This window comes from Sinocyclocheilus rhinocerous, unplaced genomic scaffold (assembly GCF_001515625.1).
Source record: "Sinocyclocheilus rhinocerous isolate Xijiao unplaced genomic scaffold, SAMN03320098_v1.1 scaffold87, whole genome shotgun sequence".
NCBI lineage: Eukaryota > Metazoa > Chordata > Actinopteri > Cypriniformes > Cyprinidae > Sinocyclocheilus > Sinocyclocheilus rhinocerous.
The window spans coordinates 207,068-213,535 of NW_015650709.1; the positions used below are offsets into that span (position 1 = coordinate 207,068).

At 33.2% G+C, this 6,468-nt stretch overlaps 1 protein-coding gene across 1 annotated transcript in view; it reads left to right on the forward strand.

Moving 5' to 3' along the window:
* Positions 1-1,537: 1,537 nt before the first annotated feature.
* LOC107712471 (leucine zipper putative tumor suppressor 1-like) overlaps positions 1,538-6,468 on the forward strand; it is a 24,905-nt gene continuing 19,974 nt past the window's right edge. Inside the window, exon 1 of the mRNA XM_016517730.1 lies at positions 1,538-1,691. The gene's annotated coding sequence lies outside the window, so the exon portion shown is untranslated. The remainder of the gene's footprint in view (positions 1,692-6,468) is intronic.

The window sequence follows — 6,468 nt, forward strand, 5'->3', positions numbered from 1 at the left end:
AATTGTTAGCTATTTTCTTAGTGGTTGATTTAGACCATGTGACTCTTGGGTTAGAGGTTAACCAGGAAATAATCGCAGTGTTCCAGATTTTCTCCATGCGGTTGTCCAAGAAGTTCTTTACTCTATTTCCTTTGCGTTTTGTGCCTTGGAAAGGCTTTGCCTGTAAGTCTATTACTTTTCTTCAGTGTTTGTAAGAATGTATATACACGTATACATGTGAAATTCATAAGTTAGAGTTTAAAACTATTACTCTTCAGTGATAACAATATTAAGCAGAGCATGAATGTAGCCCTTTGTTATGTTTGTTCATATAACATTGTAAATTCATTTGCATTTATTTGTGAACTCTCTGTAACAAGACGTTTGTAATCTTTATATGTTTCAGTTTTACAAAAAATAAAGAAAAGAATAAGAAAGGGAAAAGGAAAGAACCTAACAGTAAAACTTTCAACTTTACTCCTGCATCTGCCCCTTTTCTGACTTCTGACTGTTAGCTATCTGTCAGTGTTGCGTAGATGGAACACGCATCTAGGACAGAATATATATTTTAGATTAAGTGAGTGTTAGATGACAGAAAACAATCCAAATTCAAAAAAAGGGAAAATTAGCATTTATATAAAATATACAGTAGATATACAATATTGACTGATACAATAAAATAATATATCTAATATGGCCAGATAACCAACATGGTATCAAATCAGATACTGTGCATGTCAATATTTTATGTCAGATTTTATTCCTGATGTGAAATGTTATTGAAATATACTTTTGACAAACTGATGTCTTTTATCAAAAAGATGTAAGCAGCACTTGCATGGCATTGCCAAAACTGATCTTTATATTATTATGCCGAGTATTCTTTTCTGTGATCTAAAATATAAAATAAGAAAGACCTGTGGGGTAATAGGTGAAAAACGATTATCACACTTTGCTCATTCACATTAATGAAGAAAGCATCATTGCACAAGGACACAGATGTTTAAAAAAAAAAAAGAGTATCCTCTACACCATTCACATCCTTTGGAGGTCACAGCTGTAATAGATGGCACTGGACTCAAGGGCCGGAATGGCCCCATTAAAAGCCGGCCCTTGGGAGGTCTGAAGTATCATATCCCTCTTAACTGTCACTGCCAGGGCGGATGTGATCCCATCTAACGAGTGCTTATGCTGGGATTCCTGAGGTTCATGTTAACGCAGCTTGTTTTATGTTCGATCACCATCTGACAGACCTGTAGAAATGCATATGCGGTTGAATGCACATGAGTATAGTGCCTTATGAGGGATCACAGCCCACATGCTGTAGATGGCATGACAGGACAGGATCGAATGCATGCATGGGGTGATATAAGTATTCTGCAAAATTATAAAATATTCATTGCAGATATCAAAACAGAAATGCTGCTGCAGTTTTTGCAAACAGGAACTTGTGGAAAGAGATCAACTGAAAAGGGAGGGAAAGGAGAGGGAGGGTTTGCGCTTGTGGGTATTATACAAAACACCCACATCATGGCAGTCTGTGGAGACTCAACCCACAGTACAGAAGAAGGAAAGATCGAGAGAGGAGAGACCAGAGAGATAATGATTGCAACCTCCTGTTCTCCATTAAGATACGAGCAGACCCTGGGCAATTAATACAGCACATAAACAGCAAAAACAAAAACACATTGCGGGAAACATGATCAAATGTGGTGAGTCACTACTCTTTTTATATTTATTGTGGATTTTGGAGGATTTGAAATGTTGTTGTTGTCTTCATTCTTCTGTTTCACTGTAAAAAAAAAGTTACTTTTATTATTATTATTATTTATTAGCAGTAGTAGTATTTCTCTGTATTTATTTCTCAGATAAATACTTCATAAGCATCATAATAACTTGTTTTGAGAGAATGTAACTATTTTTCTTACTCTTTTAGCATTTTTAAATTTGCTTTAAGCATAAATCTAACAAACTTAAATTGCCAATTGTTAAAAAAATATATAATTTAATTTAATAATAGTACTATACTATCTGAAAACAAGTCAACATATATACAGTATATATATATATATATATACAGTATACAGTGGGTACGGAAAGTATTCAGACCCCCTTAAATTTTTCACTCTTTGTTATATTGCATGTGTACATTAATGAGGAAAAAAAATTAACTTAAATGATTTTAGCAAATGGCTGCAATATAACAAAGAGTGAAAAATTTAAGGGGGTCTGAATACTTTCCGTACCCACTATATATATATATATATATATATAAAATAAAAAACATTTTAAGCATCTAAGAATGTGAAATGTATGATGAAAAATATTCTTACTGGAAAAGAAAAGAAGACAATAATACTGAAAGAAATAAGTTTTTGCAGTGTAGGACAGTTGTTCAAAACTATGGTGTGTAATCATTTTTAATGATGACTTATTATTGCTAATCAAATTAAATGAGAACCAACTGAACTTCCATTCATGTGACAATATGATCATATAAGTGTTTTTATGGGGAAAACGAAGGATAACGGGACAAAATAGGATAAACAATCATAATATGATAAAAAAACAAACAAATTAAAGGTTCTTTGTGAGGAACATGAATCTAACTCACTGAGCTCATGAGCAACACCTCCAGAGACAAAAATCAAAACAATCATGCCACTGCTTGAAACAAACATGATCATAGTGACCACAGAGACTGCAATGAATTATGTTTAAAAATGCATACTTGCGAAACAGGCTTATTTTTGTCTCAGTTAACCATGTTATGCCATTTTGTATCTCCTTAAACCATCAACTGTTATTGTTAGGTAACCATTTATCATAAATTATATTTTTTACAGCACAAACTTGCCTGTTAAAACATGCATAAAGATGTCATGAACCAATTGGCAATATTGTTTAACTCGTCACATGATAATTAGAAAGTTAAAAGTCAGTGATGATGATAACCTGACATAAAAAAAAGTGAATGAGCATGTCTCATCCTGTCTCCTGGGTTTCAAAGAACCTGCAGACTGGGGGAAGGTAATGTTGTCTAAAGAGAATTACAATCTGAACACAAGAGCCTGTTACATGCCAAGACAAGTTCAGATAATACACAAGTACTTGAAGACATGTGGGAGCACAGGATCTTTTTTACTTCAAACCAGTTCATTTATTATAAGTCCTTGAGCTCAGAAATGGCAGGGAAACAGATACATAGATTTACTGTCGTTGGTAAGGGTTTAACAGGACATCTGCACAGGCAAGTTTTAGAGAGTGGGTGTGTGAATGTGTGTGTAAAGATATGTTCATACACACACACACACGACCCCAGTCCATCGATTAATGTCTTGCGAAGTGCAAAGCTGCGTGTTTGTAAGAAACAAATCCATCATTAAAATGTTTTTTACTTCAAACCATTACTTACGTCTAAAATAGTCTCTAATCCATAACACTTCCTCCTGTGAAAAAGTTGCCTTGTCTGAATAAGGAGAGAAATATGCACAGATCAAGTACTGTTTACAAGTGAAAACATTCCAAAGAAGTTCTACACAAATATGTTTGTGGATTTGTTGTGAGAGGAGATTAACTTTTTCACTGCAGGAAACGTTTATGGATTATAGACTCATATTTTGGCCAGAAGCCAACAGTTTAAAGTTAAAACACCTTTATGATGGATTTGATTCATATACAAACACATAGCTTTTCACTTCATAAGATGTTAACTGATGGACTGGAGTCGTGTGGATTACTTGTGGATTATTGTGATGTTTTTATCAGCTGTTTGGACTTTCATTCTGACGGCACCCATTCACTGCAGAGGATCCATTGGTGAGCAAGTGACGTAATGCCACATTTCTCCAAATCTGTTCTGATGAAAAAACAAACTCATCTACATCTTGGATGGCCTGAGGGTAAATTTTCAAACTAAAATGTTAAAACTATTCCTTCAAACTAAAATGAAAAAAAATAAACTGAAAAATAAAAGCTCATTCAAAATATTAATTACATACTATAATAGTACATAAATAGTAGCCTATTCTAAAATAACACTGTCAGGTAATACAACTGTCCTGATATAATATCTGTCTCTTCAAATATCAGATAATTTGACCTCGCAGTGACAAGGCAGGTTAGTTCCGTTGCAAAATATCATGTGGTGCAACTCCACAAAAACATGATATTTGTGAATTAATAATTTATGTAATTTATGGCCCATCAGACAGTGCTAAACTGCCTTGATTTGGCCATCCCCCTGACACACACACACACACACATAAACACAAGAGCTGTGTGAAACATGAGACCGTATCCTATAACCATATAAACGAAGCTTCCTGTTTCCCTGTATGTTACACTCTCTCGCTGCCTCTGCATGTGGGAGGAACAGTTGGTGCACGACTTCACCCTGAATAGACAAGTTTATCATCCAGTTTTAACAGAGAGTCAGTTGTTTTCCAATTCGCATGAAGTCCAAGACGTTTCACTCCCCTATCCTCATGCCAGACATTCAGCAAAAGGTTTTGTAAACACCTGTTTCCCTCCAAAAAGGTAAATAACTCAAGATGGTGCACAGTTCTTCCCAGTTAAACTGTTTTTGACAATCTTGTGTCTACTAGACAGACGGTTAGAACATATTATGACCTCATGCATGATTTTGTTCCAGTTTGGCACCTCTAAGTATTCAAAACATTCAGAGGTATTAGAACTGGCCTTTCATATGTATACAGTTAATCCTTAGAAGAGAGAGACGTGTTCTTTCCTGCCTCCAGAAATTACTCATGTGTGCTTATGAAATCTTGTGTGGGTGAGAGATGCAGTCGGGGTGTGGAGCACTGAACAAGGTGTCATGCAGTGACATTCTTTCGAGAGAAGAATTAGAAGGTGTTTTGGGATCAAAACACTGATCTTTGCAACATGGACACTTGTTTTGTGGTAGCAGCACCTTCATAACTGTATCTCTTTAGAAAAAAAACTATATTATCTACTGTACCTTGATACTTTTATGCTAAAAATCATTTTTTTTAAAGTCCTTTTTCCTTGTTTTAAGCATACATCTGCCAAAAATACATATATCCAACGTCTACACACTAGTCTACCCACTTCATTATTCAATGAATATGTCATTTTAAATGCATTTATAGTTGTATCTGATAACATGTATCTGAGCTAAACAGACAGTTGTATCTGACAGGAAAGAAAGAAAGAAAGAAATATAGTATAATTTATACATAAAATATATATAAAATATATAATTAAATATATAAAACATGGTAAATGCATTGAACATAATTGTTAGACATTTTAATTGATGTTAAGTTTACATTAAGATGTCAATTAAAATGTATAACAATTGCATTGATGATGATGTGAGTGATGCATTTACCAATTTTTATATATTTATTTTTTTAAAAGAAAGAAAAACAGTAAGTTTTAAAAGTTTTTAACAGTACGTAATCAAAATCAAATCTACATATAATGACGTATAATGGACCAATATAATGAACCATCACTACACGACCATTCAAAAAGTAGGGTCGATAAGAAAAAATTTTTTTGCAAGAAGTTTTCAAACAAGAAACATGCTCACTAATGCTTTATTTGATGAAAAATAGAGCAACACATCAATATTTGGTAAATACAGTAAAAAAAACTACAATTTAAAATAACTGTTCTCTATTTTAATATATTTTAAATATACATGTGATGGCAAAGCTGAATTTTCAGCTTGTGTCACATGACCCTTCAGAAATCATTCTAATATGCTGCTTTGATGCTCAAGACACATTTCTTATCATTATCAATGTTGAAAACGGTTGTGCTGCTTAATATTTTTATGGAAGTCAAGATACATTTTTTTTCTGAATTTCTTGATAAATAGAAAGTTCAAAAGACCAGCATGCATTTCAAATAGAAAATGTATCTATTTAATGCATCCTAAAAAAGTAATAATAAAAGCATTTTTTGAAAAGCATTATCATTTTTATTATTATTATTATTATTGATGATGATGATGACGATGATGATGATTGTTGTTGTTGTTGTAAAAAATAAAACATATTATTATATTCAAAAAATAAAATTAAATATTGACCCCTAACTTTTAAACTGTAATATAGATCATCTTTATGGATATATAGATGTCTTCATATTTTAGGAACAGTGTGCCACACATCATTCTGCTTGGGGATTCAAAAACTTCAACAAAAAAACAACAACACCTTGGTCTAGTGGCATACATAGGACTCCAACTTTTGCAAAGAAACCTTTGTGATTGGTGTTTGCTGGACATGACCTTAAACCAGCCTAATTAGTTAGTTCAGAAAACCCACTGAGAAGCTGATTTTGACAATATAGTTTTGCATATGTAATCAGATCCGGTATAGTTAAAGGGGTCATATGAAGTTGCTAAAAAGAACATTATTTTGTATATTTGGTGTAATGAAATGTGTTTATGCGGTTTAAGCTTCAAAAAACACATTATTTTCCACATACTGTACA